Source organism: Vicia villosa, linkage group LG6 (genome assembly GCF_029867415.1).
Source record: "Vicia villosa cultivar HV-30 ecotype Madison, WI linkage group LG6, Vvil1.0, whole genome shotgun sequence".
NCBI classification, from domain to species: domain Eukaryota; kingdom Viridiplantae; phylum Streptophyta; class Magnoliopsida; order Fabales; family Fabaceae; genus Vicia; species Vicia villosa.
Genome location: NC_081185.1, coordinates 18,154,716 through 18,179,839, shown reverse-complemented (window position 1 = coordinate 18,179,839; position 25,124 = coordinate 18,154,716). Strand labels below are relative to the sequence as shown.

The 25,124-nt window shown below is 33.8% G+C and overlaps 1 long non-coding RNA gene across 3 annotated transcripts; it reads left to right on the top strand.

Annotated features, from left to right (window-relative positions):
* The first annotated feature begins 2,698 nt into the window (after positions 1-2,698).
* On the top strand, positions 2,699-3,962 carry LOC131611300 (uncharacterized). Of its 3 annotated transcripts, XR_009286839.1 has the most exons (4): positions 2,699-3,300; positions 3,384-3,551; positions 3,691-3,760; positions 3,838-3,962. It is a non-coding gene; the product is annotated as an uncharacterized LOC131611300 (long non-coding RNA). The 3 variants fall into 3 exon arrangements; XR_009286838.1 differs by having other exon boundaries at positions 2,699-3,551; XR_009286840.1 differs by having other exon boundaries at positions 2,699-3,551; positions 3,691-3,740; positions 3,838-3,954.
* Positions 3,963-25,124: the final 21,162 nt, after the last annotated feature.

The window sequence follows — 25,124 nt, the reverse complement described above, 5'->3', positions numbered from 1 at the left end:
ATAGAACATCCCACCCAACCTGCAAAATAGAACAGAAGACCCCAAGGAACACAGAATATAATCCATATGCATGATGTGCAAACAGAAATAAACATGATATGCAAGCAGAAAAATAAACATGCAAACATATATACAAGGTATAGACATAAAAACAAATAAACACCCAGTAAATAAACAAACAAACGCAGGCTAGGATCGACTCGTTATGGATGGACCAGCAACAGGTCTAGCAACATCCCCAGCAGAGTCGCCAGCTGTCGCACGCTCGCGAAAAAATGAACAGAGTCGCCACTAATATATTTATCCCATAAGGGAAAGGAATATCAGAAAACCTAACAAAGGAAGGAACAGGGTCTTACGACCAGAGAATCTAGGTACGGGATTCGGTTACGCAAGGGGAAGGTATTAGCACCCCTCACGCCCATCGTACTCGATGGTATCCACCTATGTTTGTTTCTATCTAAAGGGTGTATAACTATGTCTATGTCTAAATGCGAAATGAATGCAAAATGTAGGGAAAATAAAGAGTTGTACTCGCACGGGCCCTACCCCGCTGCCTACGTATCCTTTTCAGGAATCAGAGTTACCGTAGCTCGGCTAAAGATTTTCTGTTTGTTTTTGTGTTTTTTAATTGGGCGGAGTCAACGCTCGCGCTCTTGCATAAGGGATCGCCTAGGATGCAATGGAGCGGAGATAACGGTGCCCTTAGGAAGAAGAAAGAGATTGATTTGTGTCTTTTAGGGTAGATGAGTGATGAACAGTACCCAATACCGGGCCACTCACCACTTTCTCTACTTTGCTTTAGTCTGAACCATTGTTAGGTGTTTTAAAGCGTTTTTGTTTGTGTGTTTTTTAAGGGAGTTTACTTTGCGATCCGAATCACATAAAATGTATAATGATCGAGAAGCAGATTAAAGAATGAATCCTACTCACTTCCATCCCATTATGTAATGTTTGAGAAGCAGATTAGAGAATGAATCTCACTCGTTTCTCTCCCATTAATTAATGTTTGAGAAACAGATTAGGGAATGAATCCCACTCGTTTCTCTCCCATTAAGTAGTGACCGAGAAACAGATTAGGGAATGAATCCCACTCGTTTCTATGCCACTAAGTGATTGAGAAATAGATTAGGGAATGAATCCCACTCATTTCTCTATCACTTGCTTAATGTGATTCGCATCTTCCTTTTATTAATGTTTTAAAGAGTTGAAAAAGAAAAAAGAATGCAAAAGGGAACTAGATCTAACATTCTAATCTATGTTATTTTAATCTACAAATGGCCCTAAGGTCGAGGATAACTATCCTATCTCAATTCCTCTTATCAAAGAAGGAAGAGTCTAAGGGAACATGGCAAGCAATAGTAAGGAGTAAGCAACATCAAAGCAAGAAATGAGAGGCTAAGCATGGAAACAAGAGAAAGAAGCCCCAAGTCAGTAGCAGCACATGGGATTGAATGTCCCAAATCAAATACAAAAGCATCACGGTACCCTACAAAAACATCCACAAGAAGTCGTCAAAGTATCGCATGCGTCGCTACTTACCAATTAGCGGACAAACATCAGTTACTCAAAACAAAAACAAATGAACACATGGTCTAAGCTTGAAGTCAGTAGCAAACTCATTCATTTAGTTCCAATACCCTATGTTAATCTATATTAGTCAATTAGCATGAAACAATACAAAACTCTAACCAAAACTACACAACACTAGGTCAATACTAGCTAAACGGTTTCAAATTGTGAATGAAGTTAGAAACATGCAATCAAATGGTACAAGTCAGTAGCAAATAGCCTATACTAGATGCCTAAACAATCACAAAATCATGCCAAGAAGTTTCACACAAAATTACGGGTCATTTGTACAAGTTACGGTGCAATCGTCGACCAAAAACAAGTTATTTACATGTGAGAGAGAAAAATCGAGTAAAATGGGAAAACATGATTTAAAATTTTCAATTCCAGGTCTTAGGACCTCTAAACATCCCTAATTATATGTACAAAAAGGAACCAACATTATTGCATGAATACATTTCAATTTGAGAGCGCAAACGTCACAATTGTCTATTAGGAACGCATGTTAATCGAGTCAAACAACACTAACCAAATACCAATCAAAACAAAGAATTAGGAGTTCATCTTTTATACACAACATCATGGGTTAGTCTACAGCAATCATACAAAAATTGGCAATTAGATTCTGATCCTAAAGTATTAAACGAAATCACTTTGCGAAATCTATCAAAACCGAAAGAAACATGAACATACCAAAGTAAATGATTTATTAAAAATAACAAACTAACTTCTAAAAATCTACAAAAAATACCAAAAATATATACACACATATATCTATCTAAAACCTATTTTTATTTATTTTTTATTTCATGGAAAAATGATTTATTGATCAAAAATTAGAGAAACAAAACAATTGAAAACGAAAATCAATTCTGCCTAAGGATGGGGTGCATTAGTAATTTTAAAATGAACTAAAATTAGTTATAAGTATAAAAAATGGGCTCAGCGATGGGGGTGAGCAAGTAGTAATTGTGTTCTTTAGCCCAAAGCATGATGATCCATCAATAATTCAGTTCTGTGTAATACTGATTACCACTCAGGTTTTCCATTAATCCTAATCATTAACACTAATTAAGTCTAATTAATCACATTAAAAACATGTTAATGAAAAAACTTGAATCAGGAAAGGAAATAGGGTTACACTTTTGAGATTTCACGTTGCAGCTTCTTCCCCTTCTCTCTGTCAACGAACGTACGGCAGCTGACGCCCTCCTTCGACGGTGAAATTTCGCCGTCCGCCACCACCGACACGTCACGTCCTCTCTCTTTTCCTCTCCGATTCTCGTTCTCTCTGACTCTCGATCTCTCGTTTAGCCTCTGTTCTCTTTAGAATCTCAAGCTCACACATCTCTATTCGTTCTCACACGGCATCCAAAGAACTCGCGCAAGAACGATGGTTCATCATCTCAGATTCACTCTCAATCGAATGCGTTTTCTAATACAAACTAACGGAGCTTGTTCGGCGTGCCTTCAATCGCGACGAGAACAGATAGAAAACCAAATCCTTCAGGTAATCATATTCGATATTCTTCTTCCTCTTTTCGCGATCTTCTCTCCTTCTTTTCTTCGTTTCTTCCTTGAATCGTTGTCGCAGATTGAAAGATTGTTGATGATAAAGGTTGTTACGATTGCGGTGATGAAGGCGTGGTGTTGTTGATTCGATGCGAAGGTGATGATAGATGATGAAGGTGCTGATTTCTCGATGAATTTGCAGTGAATTCAGTGATGGTTTGTTGATGAAGATCGAAGCCTGAATTGAATGGTTGAAGTTTGTTGCGGATTTTTTTGTGTTGATTTCTGGTTCTTTACAGGTTTTCTGTTATGGGAGAGTGATGAGGATGAAGTGATGGAGAATGAATGAAGGGATCAAAGAATGGTGAAGATATGTGAACAATGGTGAAGAAGCATAGTGAAGGCTCAGAAGAAAGTGGAGCGAGAGTGGTCCAGGAAGCATAGAAATTAGTTGATTCAGTTACATGGTTAGGATTAGCTGTTAGTTAGGAATGTTAGAAATTAGTTGAGGGTAGTTAGTTATAGGTTTAGGAGAGTTTGATTTTCTTTTCTTTACTGAACTGTACAAATGCAAGACTTAATTGAAATTATGAATGCTTGATGCAGGGCTGATACTTGTGGGAGCTGCAAGTTGTGTACTGTATTTGGAGTGGCATGTAATGTGCATTGTTTATATGTATGAATCTTTTTATTGACGTTCTGTAACTGTGGAAATGGTATATGAACCTGATTTTGTTAACTCTGACCTCGCAGATATGCATCGGGCTCTTGAACTAATGTAATGCCATTCGAACTGGTCTAAGATGTGAAGATGTTTGACCGCCTTGTGACAGATTTTGGTTTACATCTTTGTCTGTGAGTTATGCCGGTAACTGTTGCGACTTGCGACCACTTGTCAATTTTGGTCTGAACCGATGCACATATGGGACTGCCATGGATTGAATTCCTTTGCATTTTTAGTGTTTGTATGAAACTGATATGTGCCGGTTGATTTGCAGGTTAGCTCGGAATTGGCTTGTTCACTCGGCTTGTGTATGGCTTGTTTGGAATACTCTTCGATCAATCTGCGGTAAAACTCAGACTCAGCAGCAATCACATTTGAGTCAACAATATAGTCAATTTTGGGAGATTTATTTAATTTGTTTATTACAAGGTTCTGTTTGTAAAACAAGATTCTGTTTGTAATAACTCCCTTTTTGTGATGTAATAAATGGACCTTGTGGAGATTTGGAACTGTAATGATTCTTAATTTGACTTTGTTTGAATGTTGACCCTTTTCAATTAATTTTGAAATCCACTCTTTCCTTCCCTTTTCAACTTGAACATTCGACATTTTCGATCTTGTTCTAACATGCCACTTGGAAACTTGAGTGAACCACAGGGTGAGATGAAAACTATCAAAACCCTATGGTAGACATTTGGCTGGTAAGTCAACCTTGGTCAACCTTTTGAGGTTGACTTTGACCAAAGTTTGACGCTTTATCCAATGGCTTCCAAAGATGAAATGATTCACCAAAACACCATATAAACTCCGACACCCGCATACAAACCCAAGTAAATGCCTTGTAATTCAAATAATCAAATGATCCAATACTTAGTAAAATCCCAAATGAACCAAGTTGCCGGAGATGATGAGGACTAATTGAAATCCAATACCGAGACCTGGAAACAAAACCAATTCTTGGCACTAAAGCCCTAGAATTCCACTGATGATACAGACCAAAACAAGCCTTAATCGGGGTTCTTGTTCCACGAGGACCTCAAATGAAATGAACCCACACATATAACAACTCTCTTGGTCTTCTGATCCCTTGCCAAATTATTGATTAATGAATGCATGTGTTATGTTAATGCCCTAATGGACAGATGATGCAAATGAAATGAAAAGCATAAGTCAGTTAAAAATTAAAGGGTAGGACAAATTTGGGGTATGACATAACCAAAAGTTCAAAATATTATTCATTTGCAAAGTTTATGAAATAAATTATCAGCTGATAATACTCCACTCAAAGTGGATTCTCCTATTGGATAATATAATATTGCAAATGATTTCTTGCTGCGCCTGAAGCGTGGTATGAAAGTCGGTTCCAATGTTAAAAGTCTTCTACTAAGAAAAGAAACTAAAGATGACCCAAGTGAGGATATGACAATGCTAAGAGCACTTTGACCTAATTTAATTTTAAGTTCGAGAAGAACAAATCAAGTACTTGATATATGAAATAAAGAGATCTTGATAAATCATGTCATGGATGAAATGGAATGGAGCCGAAATTGAGATAACCAAATAAAGTCAATATTGACAATGTCTTTGTATATAATATAGCACTAAAAGTGATCAACGATAACAAGGATTATGAGTCAAATTCTATTAAAGATTGTAGACTAAGTGAGAATTGGCCAAAATAAATATATTCAATTGAAGAAGAATTAAACTCACTTTACAAGTGACTCACTTTTGGACCTGTAGTCCGAACACCTCAAAGTGTGAAACTAATTGGATATAAATGAGTTTTTGTGAAAAAGAAAAATAAGAATGATATAAAGTTTGATTTATTGCTCAATGATTTTCACAAAGACCTAAGATTGATTTTGATAAAAACATATTCACCTATAGTGGATTCAATCGATTTTTGATAATTAATTATCCTTGTAACACATGAAGGGCTTAATTTGAACATGATGGATGTAATGACATCTTATTTATATGGTTCAATTAATAGTGAAATTTACATGAAACTCCCTGAAGGGTTCAATATACCAGATGCACACAACTTTGAATCTCGAGAACGCTACTCCATAAGATTGAACAAGTCTCTCTATGGGCTGAAACAATCCGGACAAATGTGGTATAATCGTCTCAGTGAATATTTGCTTAGAGAAGGATATACAAATAACTTCATTTGTCCTTGTATTTTTATAAAAAGATTAGGAAAGGAATTTGCAATAATAGCTGTCTATGTGGATGACATAAATATTATTGGAACTCTTGAAGAGCTCCCAAAAGAAAGAGTTTGAGATGAAGGACTTAGGAACGACAAAATTATGTCTAGGTTTGCAAATTGAACATTTGGACAAAGGAATATTTGTATATCAAGAAGGCTATATAAAAAAAATGTTAAAACGTTTATATATGGACAAATGTCACCCGTTTTCTACTCCAATGGTTGTTAGAATATTAGATATGGAGAAAGATCATTTCAGACCTCAAGAAAAGGAAGAAGAATTGCTTGGTCATGAAGTACCATATCTCAGTGCAATTGGAGCACTAATGTACCTTGCTAATTATACACGTTCTGATATATCATTTGCTATAAATCTATTAGCAATATACAGTTCTTCACATACACGAAGACATTGGAACGGAGTCAAACATATACTTCGTTACCTTAGAGGTACAATAGACATGAGTTTGTTCTATACAAAAGTATCCAGATTTGAATTAACAGGTTATGCAGATGCAAGTTACTTGTCAGATCCTCATAATGGTAGATCACAAAAAGGTTATTTGTTTACATGTGAGGGTACAACTATTTCATGGAGATCGGTGAAACAAACCATAGCAGCAACATCATCTAATCATGCAGAACTTTTAGCATTACATGAGGCAAGTCGAAAATGCGTTTGGTTGAGATCCTTAATTCAGCACATCCAAAATACTTATGGTTTATCTTTTGAAAATTTAAATATAACGATCATATATGAAGATAATGAAGGATAGAAAAACACTTAGAAAGGGGGGGTTGAATAAGTGTAGCTTTAAAACTTGTAAGATAAAAACAATTTGCACAATGATTTTTATCCTGGTTCGTTGTTAACTAAACTACTCCAGTCCACCCCCTTAGAGTGATTTACCTCACCCGAGGATTTAATCCACTAATCACACGAGATTACAATGGTTTTCCACTTAGCCAACTGCTAAGTCTTCTAGAGTATACTGATCACAACTTGATCACTCTAGGAACAATCTTCTTAGATACCTTCTAAGACTTTCTAGAGTATACTGATCAACAACCTGATCACTCTAGTTCTTACAACTTAATGTAAACAAATTCTAAGAGTTACAATGCTTCTTATAAAGCTATTATCACAACTGTGATTTTCTCTTAAGTTTAAGCTTAAATCCCACTAAGATATTACAACAACAATGTAGTGAGTTTGATGAAGTTTGAGAGCTTTTGAATTTGACAGCGTTTCTGTATAATGCGCAAGTGTTGTATTCAGAATTCATAAGTCGTAACCTTGCTTCTCATCAGAACTTCATATTTATAGGCGCTTAAGAAGATGACCGTTGGGAGCATTTAATGCTTTGCGTAATCCGTACAGCATTGCATTTAATGTTTCACTCTTTTGTCAACTACCTCGAGCCTTGTTTTCGATGTGTCTACTGACGTTGCCTTTAATAGCTTTCAACGTTCCTTTTGTCAGTCAGCGTAGACTGCCAGTCTAGTACTTGCTTCTGATCTGATGTTTGTGTGAACAACGTTTGAATGTCATCAGAGTCAAACAGCTTAGTGCAGAGCATCTTCTTGTCTTCTGACCTTGAAGTGCTTCTGAGCGTGATACCATGAGAACTTCAGTGCTTCTGCTTCTGATCTCAAGTTCTTCTGATGCTTCCATAGACCCATGTTTTGATTCTGCTTGACCATCTTCTGATGTCTTGCCAGACCATGTTCTGATGTCGCATGCTGAACCTTCTGAGTCAGTGCTTCTTGCGCTGATTTTGTGCATACTCTTTATATAATTCCTGAAATGGAAATTGCATTGTATTAGAGTACCACATTATCTCATACAAAATTCATATGCTTGTTATCATCAAAACTAAGAATATTGATCAGAACAAATCTTGTTCTAACAGATAATACTGCATGCATCGTTCAATTGAAAGATGGTTACATTAAAGAAGACCGGACAAAACACATTTCCCCTAAGTTCTTTTTTACTCATGATCTCCAAAAGAATGGTGACATAAGAATCCAACAAATCTGTTCATGTGATAACCTTGCAGACTTTTTCACAAAGTCACTCCCAAGTAGAATTTTTAATCAACTAGTACACAAGATTAGTCTTCATCAAAGAAATGACCATTCAACTGAGGGGGAGAAATGAAAGAATATTGTACACTTTTTCCTTCACTAGATTTTTTTTCCCACTGGGTTTTTTCTAGTAATATTTTAACGAGGCATATCCTCAATGGACATCCAAGGGGGAGTGTTATGAATATTTATGATAGTGGATGTCCATCCTTCTTTTTGTTATTCATCTTCCTATTCCACCTCAATGAATATGATTTTCCACCCCCCTAGAGTCCTATAAATAAGACCCACATTGCAATGTAAAATTCTTGAAGAATATAATATAATATTGCTTTCTCTCTTCTCTTCCTTTTTTTTATCTCTATATAATTTTATTTAGTTCATAACAATAAATTTAATTTTTTTTATATAAATAAAATTAGTTTTTAATTAAATCAGTTTATGATATAAGGTGCATAATAATTATAGCTGCGACAATAAGTTTTATTATAATAAATTAATTTGACGTTAGAGATATAATGAATGGTTTGGTAAATATATTGAGATATTGAGTTCACATTGCTATTACTTTATGATTTAAATTAAATGGTTATTAATTATTTTATATTCTATAAAGTGTCATTCGTGATAAAAGTCTTTTAATTTTTTTTTTGAATAAACACAAATATAAGAAATAGTTTTATATACAATCAATTATAAATTTTAATTAATTAAAAAATAAATATAAAATTATCTCTTTTCTCATTGAATGTTTCTATAAATATGGATTTAATTGTTTTATGTAAGAATTTCCTTTAATTTTTATTCTCCAATATTTTTAAACATATTTTATAAATTTAATAGTACATTTAATAAATAAATATTAATACATTTAGGTTGCATTCTTGGGATCATTAAGGTTCTATCTCCCAATAAATCCGTTTGCGATTCTTGGGATCAAGAAGAACAAATGCATTATTTTCACCTACAACTAGTAACAAACCCGTGCATATGCACGGGTTCTGTTCGGTTATACGAATTTGGATACATCATTTATTTTAAATAAAAATGTTAAAAAAGAAAAAAAAATTAGATAAATAATTGATTATTTCGTTTAGGTGTCATTTACAAAAATATTTGGATCAATATTAGATTTTCGTATATTAAAATATTTAGATCAATAATATATTTTTTCCCGTATACCATTTTTTAATCAAAATATTTGATCATAAATATCATTTCTCGTATATAAAAATATTTAGGTCAATAATAGATTTTTTTCCGAATACAGACTTCATTTTTGTTTAGGTATCATTTACAAAAATATTTGGATCAATAGTAAATTTCGTATATAAAAATATTTACATCAATGGTAGATTTTTTCCCATATACCATTTTTGAATAAAAAATATTTGGATGATAAATAACATTTTTTGTAAATAATAATACAAATATTATTTTTATTTAGGTATCATTTACAAAAATATTTGGATCAATATTAAATTTTCATATAAAAAATATTTAGATCAATAATAAATTTTTTTGGCCTATTTCTTTTTTGGATAAAAAATATTTGATCATAAATACCATTTCTGCTATATAAAAATATTTAGATCAATAATAGATTTTTTTTCCAGTAAACAAACCTCATTTTTGTTTAGGTATCATTTACAAAAATATTTGAATCAATAGTAAATTTCGTATATAAAAATATTTAGCTCAATAGTAGATTATTTTCCCGTATACCATTTTGGAATAAAAATATTTGGATCATAAATACCATCTTTCTTAAATAATAGATTTTTTCCATATACAAATATTAATTTTGTGTAGGTGTCATTTACAAAAATATTTGGATCAATATCAAATTTTCGTATATAAAAATATTTAGATCAATAATAGATTTTTTTGTCCTATTCCATTTTTGAATAAAAAATATTTGGATCATAAATAACATTTTTCGTATATAAAAATATTTAGATCAATAATAGATTTTTTTTACCGTATACAAAGTTTATTTTTGTTTAGGTATCATTTACAAAAATATTTGGATCAATAGTATTTTGTATATAAAAGTATTTAAATCAATAGTAGATTTTTTTCCGTATATCATTTTTGATTAAAAAATATTTGGATCATAAATACCATTTTTCGTAAATAATAGTTTTTTTTTCTGTATATAAGTATTATTTTTGTTTATGTATCATTTACAAAAATATTTGGATCAATATTAAATTTTCGTATATTAAAATATTTAGAGCAATAATATATTTTTTTCCGTATACCATTTTTGGATTTAAAATATTTGATCATAAATGTCATTTCTCGTATATAAAAATATTTAGGTCAATAATAAATTTTTTCTCGTATATAAACTTCATTTTTTTTTAGGTATCATTTACAAAAATATTTGGATCAATATTAAATTTTTGTATATTAAAATATTTAGATCAATAATATGTTTTTTCCCGTATACCATTTTTGGATCAAAAAAATTTGATCATAGATATCATTTCTCGTATATAAAAATATTTAAGTCAATAATAGATTTTTTTCCGGAATGCAGACTTCATTTTTGTTTAGGTATCATTTTCAAAAATAGTTGGATCAATAGTAAATTTCGTATATAAAAATATTTACATCAATAGTAGATTTTTTTCTCATATACCATTTTGAATAAAAAATATTTGGATCATAAATAACATTTTTTGTAAATAATAATACAAATATTATTTTTATTTAGGTATCATTTATAAAAATATTTGGATCAATATTAAATTTTCGTATAAAAAATATTTAGATCAATAATAGATTTTTTCCGGTATATCATTTTTGGATCAGAAATATTTGATCATAAATACCATTTCTCGTATATAAAAATATTTAGATCAATAATATATTTTTTTCCCGTATACAAACCTCATTTTTGTTTAGGTATCATTTACAAAAATAATTGGATCAATAGTAAATTTCGTATATAAAAATATTTAGCTCAATAGTAAATTATTTTCCCGTATACCATTTTAGAATAAAAATATTTGGATCATAAATACTATTTTTCATAAATAATAAATTTTTTTCCATATACAAATATTAATTTTGTTTATGTGTCATTTACCAAAATATTTGGATGAATATCAAATTTTCGTATATAAAAATATTTAGATTAATAATAGATTTTTTGGCCTATTCCATTTTTGAATAAAAAATATTTGGATCATAAATAACATTTTTCGTATATAGAAATATTTAGATCAATAATAGATTTTTCTTCCCGTATACAAACTTTATTTTTGTTTAGGTATCATTTACAAAAATATTTGGATCAATAGTAAATTTCGTATATAAAAGTATTTAGATCAATAGTAGATTTTTTTCCGTTTATCATTTTTGAATAAAAAATATTTGGATCATAAATACCATTTTTCGTAAATATTAGATTTTTTCCGTATACATATATTATATTTATTTAGGTATCATTTACAAAAATATTTGAATCAATATTAAATTTTCATATATAAAAGCATTTATATCAATAATAGATTTTTTGAATAAATTTTTCCCGTATATCATTTTTGACTAAAAAATATTTTGATCATAAATACCATTTTTCGTATATAAAAAATATATATCAATAATAGTTTTTTTTTTGTGGAAGAAAGAAATGAGAAAGTGATTAAAGAGAAAAAAAATAGAGAATTGAGAGAGATTTGATAAGTTTGATAAAATATTAGAGTTGTATTATTTTAATAATAAAATTAATAACATTATGATGCAAAGACCAAAAAATCTCAATTTTAATGTGGTGGCAAAAAAATCAAATAAGGGTATTTTTGACTTTTCCACAACCATTAATTTTCTTATATTATAGATAAAATTTTCCCGTATATCATTTTTGACTAAAAAAATATTTCGATCATAAATATCATTTTTCGTTTATAAAAAATATATATCAATAATAGTTTTTTTTTTTGTGGAAGAAAGAAATGAAAAAGTGATTAAAGAGAAAAAAAATAGAGAATGGAGAGAGATTTAATAAGTTTGATAAAATATAAGAGTTGTATTATTTTAATAATAAAATTAATAACTTTATGATGCAAAGACCAAAAAACCTCAATTTTAATGTGGTGGCAAAAAATCAAATAAGAGTATTTTTGACTTTTCCACAACCATTAATTTTCTTATATTATAGATAAAAGATTTTGTTTGTGATATCATTGCTTTATTTTTGTCTAGGAGTAGAGTTTTTTTTCTTTTTGTTTTATGCTATTAATATGAGTTTTTTTTTCGCAATTCCATCTTTTAAATTTTAGTAGAAATTATTTATTTATTTATTTACTCTTTGAATGAATATTGCTTTGATTTTGGTAAAAAAATAAATAAATTTTAATTACTTTTAAATTTGAAAACTGTTATAGTAAGAAGATGGAATCACTAACATCAAGTTAGCATTTAAGAAAGATAATTTTTTTTTAATAACAATCTGTGTTGTGTTTGACATTGAAAAATATCAGGCAGGAAATAAAATTATTTGGTGGGACCTCTTAATTTTTTATGTGGATTTTTTTCCAAAGTGAATATATATATATATATATATATATATATATATATATATATATATATATATATATAAATTGCACACGAAATATCTTCGCCTTAAAAAATATATGTTGTTGAGTTTTTAATAAAGTCAAAGAAAAATATATTAAATATCATCTATGAAAATATTTATTCTTTGAATTATTTTATAGAGGAGGGATCAAATTACACCCGAAGAGTTACACCACGAGTTACACTCGTTCAATAACTACATCTCGAATTAATATTTTTTAAATTCAACCGTTGGATTGAAACATAATATCATATAGATCATACCTATAGGCTATGTTTGGGAGTTTGGAGGGGAGGGGAGGGGAAGGCTTCCAAAAACAAAATTTTAAAAAAATGTAGGAAAATATTTGACATTTTTTGAAAAAATGATTTTGTTTAGAATGATAAAAGAGTCATTTACATTACTAAATTTTTAATTTTCAAAATACTATAACAACCTAAAAGATATTTAGAAAATTTATGTAAGCCCTTCAAAACCCTCCAAAACCCTCCTTCAATACAATTTTTGAGTTCCCCCATTTTATGGGGTTTTTGGTGTTATGAATAAACTCAAACCCTCCAAAACCCTCCTACCCAAAATCTTTTTATCCTTTTCACCAAATTCTTCCTATTTTTCAAAATCCTCCCCTCCCTTCCCCTCCAAACTCCCAAACATAGCCATAAAGTTTGAGCTTAATCTATAATGGTTTACTATATCATCAAAATATCCAAAGATTAACGTCAAAATGAGCTTTCATATAACGTTAATTTTGATGTAATTCAATGACATAGTAAACCATTATAGATTAAGCTCAAACTTTATAGGTATGATCTATATGATATTATGTTTCAATCCAACGGTTGAATTTAAAAAATATTAATTCGAGATGTAGTTATTGAACGAGTGTAATTCGTGGTGTAACTCTTCGGGTGTAATTTGATCCCTCCTCTATTTTATATATATGTACATCTATTTATAATTTTCAAGCTTTATGATATTAATAGAAAAGGAATACAATCTCATTATATTAAATAAAAAAATCTATGCATTTGTTTTTTTTCAATAAGCAATGATATAAGATATCGCATTAGGGGTGCAACCCTTACAACGAAAACTCTATAAAGAGTTGAAGCAAATTAAAGGTAACTTGTACCAATCATAGAAACTAGTTCTAGGAGAAGAGCTACTACTACTTAACCATCTCCAAGAAAGAAACAAGATGTTGGATATAACGACATCAAAACTAAAAAGTAGCATTGTCAAAAACAATAGCATTCCTCATTAGCCAAATGCACCAAATTAGAGCAATGCATTTCTATGAAATTGAAATCACATTATTGTCCTACTCATAATTATGTGTACTCTCTATTCTTTCCTATTTTGCGCATATAATTTTTTTTCTTTTATATTTTTCATTGTAAATTTATGAAATAAATGCTAAACAAAATTAAATAAAAATTGAAAAAAAAAAGACTGAATATTAATAAAAATAAATTTTTAAAGAAAAGTTTAATTTAGAAAACTAAAGATAAGAGATGTCATGGACTTAGGGGTGCTAGCTGAAGATTTTATTTATCCTGTTGAAAACAGAGTCCAAGAAGGAAGGGACTCAATTCAGTGTGGAGCAAGTCAATCGTTCAAACAGAAACTTACTCTTTTGAAGCAGAATTATTTGTCAGGAGGTATCCCTTTAACTTGTGACTCTATCTCTAGTGCTGATATTACAAACTGCAATAATAGAATTAAAAATGGAGTGTTGAACAGAGCAGCAGAGGGGCTATGGAATTCAATGGTTAAACTGGGCATCAAAAATATTTCAGACAATTTTGATCCAATATCAAGATTGAAAGAAATGGAATTAAGGGATCACAAAGGGAAGTCGGTGTCGAAGGGGACCAATAACTTTGTTCCACCATGATTATTTTCTCCTTAAACTTGAGAGGAGGAGGTAGTCGGGCCAAGAGAAAGAGAGTTGGTTACCACATTCAAAGAGGGGACGTAGATATTTGCTTTATACAAGAAACAAAGTTGAGTGGCATTGATATAAACTGGGTCAAAGACATGTGGGGTGATGATCAAGTTGAGTGGTCTCACTTAGATGCTAATGGGGCTTCGGGAGGCATACTCACAATATAGAAAAAGATTTGTTCTCTCTCAATTATAGCTTTAGAGGAGAGGGGTTCTTGGGTCTTTGTGTTGAGAAGGAAGGCAAAACTATTAACTTTGTTAATGTTTATGCATCGTGCGAATTAGTTACTAGAAAAAGAACGTGGGAAAAGTTATGCGAGCTCAAAAACAATAACAACAATGGTTCTTGGTGTATAGGAGGAGATTTCAATTCAATCTCTTCCTTTGAAGAAAGAATTGGAGTTTCAAACCGTAGCTATAGAAGGGACATAAATATTTTCAATGAATTCATAGAGGAAATGGATTTGGTGGACCTTCCTACGATTGGTGGCAAGTTTACTTGGATTAATAGTAATGGAAAGGCAATGAGTCAGATAGATAGATTCCTTCTATCGAAAAGCTTTATCGAAGACTGGAAGGTGGATAGTCAATATATTGGTGAGAGGAATGTGTCCGACCATGCTCTGATTTGGTTGAAAGATAATAGAAAGAATTGGGGGTCTAAACCTTTTAAGTTCAACAACATGTGGTTCAAGCATGAGGAGTTTGATAGTTTTGTGGAAGAGGAGTGGAAAAAGATAGAAGTCAAAGAGAGAGGAGATTATTGCTTGGTTGAAAAGTTGAAAACTCTTAAAAATCAGATCTCTTGGTGGAACAAAACGGTCTACGGGTGGATAGACCTCAAAATAGACAAAGACGCGAGAGAGATGCACTTTTTTGATAACTTGTTTGTTTATTTTGCAGGTAACGCCCCGAAAGATGTGATAAAAACTAGAAGTAAGGTGGCGGAGGTTTTTTGGGATAACATTAACAAAAAAGAAGGACTTCTAAGACTCAAATCAAGACAACTTTGGCTTTCCGAAGGTGATGATAACACTCGTTATTTCCATAATTTTCTAAAAGATAGAAGAAGAAGGAATTCAATTTTCTTTTTTGATGCTTCGGAGGGAAGAGTGGAAGGGGTCGAAGAAGTTAAAGCTCTTACTTCCAATCATTTTGAAAATTTCTTCAAAGAAGAGGAGAGCATTAGACCGGAACTTTTTGGGATCCAATTGAATTATTTATCGTATGAAGAATCATTGGAGCTTGAGAGTCATTTTTCCGAAGATGAAGTTAAGGAAGAAATTTGGTCGTGTGATGGTAGAAAAAGTCCGGGACCGGATGGTTTCTCTTTGGAATTTTATAAAAGGTATTGGTTCCTCCTTAAAGATGACTTGATGAAGTGTTGCAAAGACTTCTACCAAAAAGGTACACTTGTAAAATCTATCACTTCTTCATTTCTTGCTCTTATTCCAAAAAACAAGAACCCAAAAGACTTGTTTGAATACCGCCCTATTTGTTTAGTGGGGAGTATTTACAAGATTATTACAAAGATTTTGGCGGCTCGTATGAGACGGGTGGTGGACAAATTGGTTTCTCCAAACCAAACCGCTTTTGTACCGGGAAGGAGTATGATGGACGGGGTGTTAATGGTTAATGAGATTCTTGATTGGGAAAAAAAGAAGAAGAAGGGGTGCTTACTCCTTAAAGTGGATTTTGAAAAGGCATATGACTCGATTTCTTGGAATTACCTTAGATGGATAATGGGTAAAATGGGTTTTGGAAAGAGATGGATGAAATGGATGGAATCTTGTATTTTTCCTAGCTACATGTCCGTGTTGGTCAACGGCAGTGCAACAAAAGACTTCAAGGTTCAAAGAGGCTTACGTCAAGGTGATCCCATTTCACCATTTCTCTTTGTGATTGCTATGGAAGGTTTAACCGCTTTAACCAAGAATTCGGTAGCAAGGGGTGACTTTAAGCCGTTCAAGTATGGAGAAAATGACTTTGTTGACATTCTTCAACTTGCGGATGACACCGTCATTCTTGGAGAACCTACTTACGACAACCTTTGGAGTTTGAAAGTGTTATTGAGAGGTTTTGAGATTGTCTCCGGGTTGAAAATCAATTTCCATAAAAGCTATTTTTTTGGAATTCATATAGGAGATTGGTTTTCTAAATCGGCCACATCCTTCCTTGCTTGCAAAAGAGGGTCCTTTCCGTTTAAATTTCTTGGTATTTGGGTGGGCGAAGGAGCTAATAAGAAAAGAACGTGGAAGGACGTGGTGGATAATATCATTTCGAGATTATCTAAATGGAAGGATAGAAACATTTCAATCGGTGGTAGAGTGACTCTTATTGGATCCGTCCTCAATGCTATCCCTATTTTCACTCTCTCTTTTTATAAAGCTCCGAGTTGTATTATTCAAGATATAAGAGGACATCTTAGAATTTTTTGTGGTGTGGAAATGTAAAAAAAAGATGCATTCTGTAACTCGGTGGGAGAACTGACTTTTAATTTCGCAAACAATGTGTTGCGGTGAGCAAGAGTCGCCACCGACTTTTATTTTATCCAATTAGGAAAGGCATAAAAGAACAGGAAAGACCCTTTTTGAAAAGAGATGGAGTTTGGGAGGTAGGTTATACAAAGGGAAGGTGTAAGCACCCTTTGTATCCATGGTTATCCATGGGCTCTTAGCTTGCTTAGCTCACTTGTTTGTTTGAAATGTTTGAAAGGTGTTGTGTGTGTTTAGTGTAACACCCCATATTTTCTAATTTTAATTTAATTGGAAATTAAATTATTATTTGGAATTATTCGGTATTTTGTGGAATTATTTAGAAAGAATTATGAGATGGGCTATTGGGCCAAGTGTGGTGTTAGTAAAGAGGGGGTGCTATGTTAGTAAAGCCCTTTACTAATTAAAATGTTATTTTTCATAAATAATAAGGAAAATTGGGAGAAAGGAAAAAGGAACGTGAAAAGCAGACCAGAGGAGATGAGAGATTGGAAAGCTGGTACGTGAAGAGGAACAAAGAGGAAAAGAACCAATCAAGAATCTTTGGCTAAGGTAAGGGGGGACTCTCTGGTTATCATCTATTATCGTGTTCTTAGATAATAATATTGATTAGGGATGTTGTTGAGTCAATTGGATTATATGTTAGGTTTGGGGAGGTTATGAATTGATGAAAATTGCATGGATTATTGATTGATTTATGTGTTGTTTTGATGTGTGATGATGAATAATGATGCAATTGATGATTAACTGCCTGTATATGATGTATGGAGTTAGTTTTGGACTCAAATTGGGCGAGATCGCAGGATCTGACGCACACCCGAAAGTCTGTGAAATCGCCAGTTCGCGCCGCGTCCCAGTGTTGGCGCCACGAAGGCGTACTTATTTTCTCGTTTCGCGCCGCGTGCATATGTTGCGCCGTGAACTCGTTTGTGTGGTTCAGGTCGCGCCGCGAACCATGGTTGCACCGCGTGCTGTAGCGATGGTTGTTTTCTTGGAAAAGTTAAATGATGCGTAACTTTCGAACCGTAGGTCTGTTTTTAGTGTCGTTTCGAGCACGATGAATCTTACGAGATGGTCTACGTGTTTAAATGATGGAATGAGGTGTGAATCCAAATATTTTTAAATATGATTTTTATTCCTTGGTGAATGATGTATTGTATATATATGTGATGAGATGTGTTAAATACATGCTATGTTGAAATATTAATCATGTGACGATTTGTTTAATTGGATGATGTATTGTTGACATATTTGATGAAATGTGACAATATAAGATGCTGTTTTGAAAAACATTATGATGCGATGATTTGTTGAGAATTATATGATGATGATTGATTGTTGTGGAATGATGTGGATACATGTGTGTTCTTCTTATTGATGATGATGATTGATGTGGACGCATGTATGTTCTTTATTGATGATGATGATGATTTATTGTATTTGAATGATGCTAATGTATATAAACATACTTTGATGATGATGATGATGATGATGAAATGAGTATTTGACGATGTTACTCATTAGACTTGACGATGGTATAAGTATGTTCATGTATGTTTGCATTCATTCATGTTCATTGATGATACTTTATTGTAACACGGTGAACTGACTTTTATAATCGAAAATGTCGCGGTAAGCAAGAGTCGCCACCGACTTTTATTTTATCCAAATTAATTAGAAAGGCTAAAAGAAACAGGAAAAACCTTTTAAATAAAATAGGGTTCGGGGGGTAATTATGCAAAGGGAAGGTGTAAGGCACCCTTTGCATCCATGGTTTTCCATGGGCTCTTAATTGCTTTGCTCGTTTTGAAACCAAAAGTTTAGAAATGTATAGAAGATGAAGAAACAAGGACTTTAGCTCGTAAATGAGCGTAGCCTTGAGAGTGTTTGTTTAAGAAAAAGTTGATAAAAGACATTTTAGCCAGAGCAAGGCAATTAGGGGCAATTACCTTATAATTTGAAAAAAGAGTTCTTTTAGCCTTTCAGGGTGAAAGGGTCTATCCTTGCCATAAGAGGGCAGGAAGCCTTTCATTTGGACGTTGAAGGGTCATCGAAGCATCCTTTGCCATAAGACTGTCCCATGCCATAGAAGGGCAGGTAGTCTAAGGTAAGGATCAGAATAAGCCATTTTCGTTAGGCAACCAGAAGATACCTCAGCCTTTTTCCGTAGGCAACTTCCGAGGGTCTAGGTCATTTGTGTATCGAAGGCAGCATCATTTAGGGTCGTGACCTTTTTATCGAGGCAACATGGCTGAGGTATCCTCGTATTCGAGGGACTTGGCTTATTCTGCAAAAACACAAGGCAACAGGCAACAGGCAACAAGGCAACGAAGAGGTTACCCCAAAAGGGTGCGTGTGTGCAACATTCACGTGGTTCAATTCAGTTATTTATCTTGTAATTAGTGACTCTAATTCAGTTTAAATTTGCACTCCCTAAATTACTAACCACGCAGTATATAAAGCAATAAAGGGGAAGGGAAATTGAAACCAGCGGATCCCCAATGGGGTTTGTCACAAGTAATAATAATAAAAGGCAAAAAATAGGGTTTAGGGTTACCAACAACGTAGCTTTGGCAATTGACAAACCCTGAAAAGGAGAAAGAAGAGGCAGAAAGCAGAGAGTGAGTGCATTATCAAGCTCGAGGGCAAACTTCATTAACCACAAAAGAAAATAGAAATATAAATTAAAAAATAGAATAGAGAGAAAGTACTTAGCTTTTCCTGACAGGGTCGAGGGCAAGGGTTTGCCAGAAGCGTTGACTCTGACCATTGGGAATTAGCTTTTGAATTTGATTTGATATGGTTGATAGGGCGCCTTTAAGGTTAACCCTGAAAAGAAACAAGGCAGAGAAAAAATGAAGGCGGAACAAACCCTAATTCTAAAAATAAACCAAATAGTATTTAAATTAAATTAAATAGAGTACTTAACTTCGTATTTTGGATCAGGCGCGTAGTCGGGATTAATCATATTGCTAACCTTTTGATCCTATGTTGCGCATGCGTGGAGATCCATGATGGACTGGCAGCTTAGGGCGCGTTGGATTGATCTGGTGATGGAAGGGACGGCCTGGATGGTGAGGGAGCACGCTAGGGCGTGTTTCTTATCGCGTGTGATCCAGCTGGGGACATCACAAACAGGCGCGCGGGAAACTTCAAACCACCCAACCAGGAGACGACACCTCATCGTCTTCTTCCCTCAGCCTCCACTTTTAACACCGCTCCTTTCCAGATGCGCTATGATAGGTCTTCTCTATTCCTGAAAAAAACGAGTAGGGGCAAAACGATACAGAAATTTTTCGCACCAGGTCCATTAAGTTCGTATGAACCTTGCGAATTCAACCATGGTTTCAATTGGTACTAATTCCACCTGTAGAAGAAGACCCTAATTCGGGGGTACGAACCCTAACATGGTATCTTGCTTGAAACACCATAATAACACGTCAAACTATCCAGAAACGATAAATATTCTATTCTAAACAAGAATATGCAATCAATTGTGTGTATGGATGCATGAATTTACAGAATCGATTCGATTTAAGTTTTGACAAACCGTGAGCAAACGAGGGTGATTCTGAGCGTGTGATTTGTTGTGAATGATCGAGACACCTTCAGAATTGATCGTTGAGTGTGTTGGAATACTTTAGACTCTTTGAAACGCCTCCAATTCCAAAAACCGATTTGACTTTCTTCTTCAAGATTGGTGCTCGAATTAGGGTTCTTGTGGCTGCTGAGTTCGTCCCTTTAGGTCTGAATTGCTTCTATATATATATGTGATGGATTTAGGGCAACAAAACTGAACCAAATCCTTATGAATCTTTGATTTGCAAAGTTGGAAATTTTGATTGAAAATTATGGAGAAATCTTTCTAAATATGTCCAAAATCAATCTTTCCTTCACCAATTAGCCTTGCACGAAATTTTTAGTGATTATTGGATATTTATATGATTGATGATGATTGAAAAATAAACACAAATCATATCTTTTATATTTTATACTTTTAATTCATGATTTTAAATGATTAAAATCACAAAATAATTAATAAAAAATATAAAGTATAAGGATATGATTTTTTTGGAATGTGCATGGGCTTGTAATGAAGATTGGGTGAAGAAATCATAGGCCCATTTGGAGATTTTTGGATTTTGAACCTTTTCTTTTCATATCTTTTTCTCAAAAATAGTCCAACTTTGACAAGGCGTATTTCTCTCAATTCTTGAGGTATGGAGATGTTTTTGGACTTTTTGGAAACCTTAGAGAGTCCTCTAACCAATGTCTTTGGTCCCCTATCAAAATCATTTTTCATTCTCATTTTATAAGCTTTTGAAAAAAATGTCTTTTTGTTGACTTTTGAAAAGGACCTGTAATGTATGAGGCCATAATTCTTAAACCCTTGACCTGTGAGCTTTGATTCTTGGACCATTGGATAGAGGAATGAATTCCCTTCGAAATGAGCTTTGGTGGGAATTTTTCTGATCAAGTATGAATATTTGGTGATTTTTCAAAGTTCGGTTGACTTTTTCAGTTCATGCCCAAAATAGTAACTTTTGACTTTTGACTTTTCTGATCTTTCTTTGCATCATCATGATCAACCCTTGATCAAATGATGATTTTAGGGTTATGAGGATGTTATTGACCAAATATCTTGAACTTTGACTGTATTTTGACTTGAAATGACTGTTTTGCCCTTACGAGTCGACTGTTGACCTAACCAGGATTTGAGGGACTAAATTTGCTCTGTTTGACTTGAAACTTTATATGGAGATACTTGGGATGTTGGTGACCCTATGGAACCACCTTGAGCCATTGATTCGATGATTTTCCATTGAATTAGTCAAACCCTAATTCAGAGCTTTTGTACAGGAGAGTGTGTTTTGGAGCTTTGTGTTTTGACTTGATTTTGTGTGTGAAAAATAACATGGGCAAATTTTGGGGTATGACAGCTGCCCCTGTTCAATTATCTTAAACCTGAAGATGTAGAGTGGTTTGTGCGCCAGTCGAAATCTGAAGGTGGAAGATGATTGAACACTAGAATACCAAGAAATTTGCCCTAGCTGAAGTAGGGACTTTTGTCGGAAACGGGCTTGAAGATGCCATCCAGGTGTCGAGACTGAAGTGTTTGAGAAGTAATTGTTTGAATGTTGATCGTATAGTAGATGAATTAGATTTTAGGAGAGTTGTTCGCGTCAGCACTATTCGTAGTAACTGAATTAGACTTTGGAAGATGATCGTGTCTACACCGTTCGTGATGATAGAATTAGATCTTTTTTGTCGTGTCAGTACCGTTCGTAATAACTGAATTAGACTTCGGAAACAGTTGATCGTGTCCCCACCGTTCGTGATGATGGAATTAGATCTCTGAGAGTTGATCGTGTCAGTACCGTTCGTAGTAACCGAATTAGATCTTGGAGAGATAATCGTGTCTACATCGTTCGTGATGATAGAATTAGATTCTTTTGTCGTGTCAGCACTGTTCGTAGTAACTGAATTAGACTGGGAAGGTCAGTGATCGTGTCTACACCGTTCGTGATGATAGAATTAGATCTCTGAGAGTGGACCGTGTCAGTACCGTTCGTAGTAGCTGAATTAGATCTTGGAAAGTTGGAGATTTCGTTCATTTGTCGGTACCTGTATCCTGCAATAGGTATAGTTAGTCTTTATGCAATGTCATGATGCATGTATTATGTAATGAGTCTCTCAAAATAAATGAGAAACTTTGTATGTTATGTATGAGTTCATTATGAGGTAATGTATGCAGTGTGTGAACATGTTTATGACATATGATATGTGAATATGATTTATGTTGTCTTTGATTAAGAAAGTAGATCTTTATGTCCTTGTAATTGTACTGTCTGATCTTGTCTTGAAGATGCTCAGCTGGGAATTTATGATTTCTGCTTGGAGATGATCAGTGACTTGATGTTCCTTGATTGGTGATAAAGATATTGATAAATCGTGTTGGAGGAGAGCGACTGTGTTGAAGATGTAAACTCTGTTGGGCAGCCATGTCTCTATCGGGAGCGTTTGAAGATATCTTCTTAATGATTACTCTGTGGGGATATGTCAATTGATTTGCGGGAGGACTTTTGATTACCTCGGACATTGTCTCTTTGCCTTTCCTACTAATAGACTATTAGATATTTTATGGAAAAGGAGAAAATGATAATCACATTCATATGCATATGTTCATTCAAAATTATCATTGGACGTTTGCGTATTCGAAAAGTAAAAAAGAAGAAAATGAATTTGGAAGGAAGAAGTAAATTATATTGAGAAGAGCCATAAATAGGCAAGATAAAACATATTGTGTGTTTTTGAAAAGATAGAAAAACAAAAGAAACATAGCTATGTAAAAATAATCCTATTGAGTTTCCACTCTGCTATTGCTATTATGTCTTCGAGCATCTCATCCCATGCTTGTCGGAGAAAAGTGATTGAGTTGATCTGAACCCTTTGAACTTGTTGTTGTAGCTGTATCTGATTGATGAATGATAGGAATGAGACATAGTCGTACGCTTAATCCTTAACTTTTGCCTAGATCGCCCTTTCAGGTTTTCGGTCTAGCAGGATACCCCTTTTTGCCCAAGTCGCCCTTTCGGGTTTTCAACTTGACGGGTGTACATTTTTTCTTATATATATCCCTAAATTTTGCCCAAACCTTTTTGGTTTGCCGGGATGCCCTTATTTTTGCCTAGGTACGTCGACCTAGCGGGTCATATTTATGCGTAGTATTTTTTGACTATGTCTGCGTTCACAGGTTGCGGGAAGTCCTCTCCATCCATAGTAGTGAGTATCATTGCTCCTCCAGAGAAGATTTTCTTGATGACGAATGGTCCTTCATAGGTGGGAGTCCACTTGCCCCTAGGATCACCTTGTGGCAGAATGATTCTCTTTATGACCAAGTCACCAACTTGATAAACTTGTTGTTTGACTCTCTTGTTAAATGCCTTGATCATACGTTTCTGATACAGTTGTCCATGACAAACAGCCGCGAGCCTTTTTTCGTCAATCAAGTTTATCTGATCTAGTCGAGTTTGGATCCATTCATCTTCATCTAGCTCTGCTTCTTTCATGATCCTTAATGACGGTATCTGAACTTCGATTGGTAATACAGCTTCCATACCATAGACTAACGAGAACGGGGTTGCCCCAGTTGATGTTCGTGCGGAGGTACGGTAACCATGAAGAGCAAATGGTAACATTTCATGCCAATCCTTGTAAGTCACAGTCATTTTCTGCACAATCTTCTTAATGTTTTTGTTGGCGGCCTCCACAGCGCCATTCATTTTTGGTCTATAAGGCGAAGAATTGTGATGTTTGATGTTGAATTGTGTGCAGAGCTCAGTGATCATCTTATTGTTCAGATTGGTACCATTATCAGTGATGATTCTTTCGGGAATGCCATACCGACAGATGAGGTTGTGTTTAATGAATCGAGCCACCACATTCTTGGTTACGGAGGCAAATGAAGCAGCTTCCACCCATTTAGTAAAATAGTCGATGGCTACCAGAATGAAACGATGTCCATTGGAAGCAGTAGGCTTAATTTCTCCAATCATATCAATGCCCCACATTGCAAAAGGCCAAGGAGCAGTTAGTACGTTCAGAGGAACGGGAGGTACATGTACTTTGTCGGCGTATACCTGACACTTGTGACACGTTCTTGAATAGTGGTGACAGTCAGTTTCCATTGTAGACCAGTAGTAACCTGCTCTTAGAATCTTCTTAGCCATAGTATGTCCACTAGAGTGGGTCCCAAAAGTACCATCGTGCATGTCTTCCATGATCTTTTCAGCTTCCTTCTTGTTCACACAACGAAGCAGGGTTGAATCATAGTTGCGCTTGTATAAAGTCCCATTGCTCAGAAGAAACTTGGATGCGAATCTTCTTAGGAACTTTTTGTCATTGATGGATGCCCCTTCAGGGTATTCTTGAATCTCGAGGTACCTTTTTACTTCGTAAAACCATGGTTTCTCT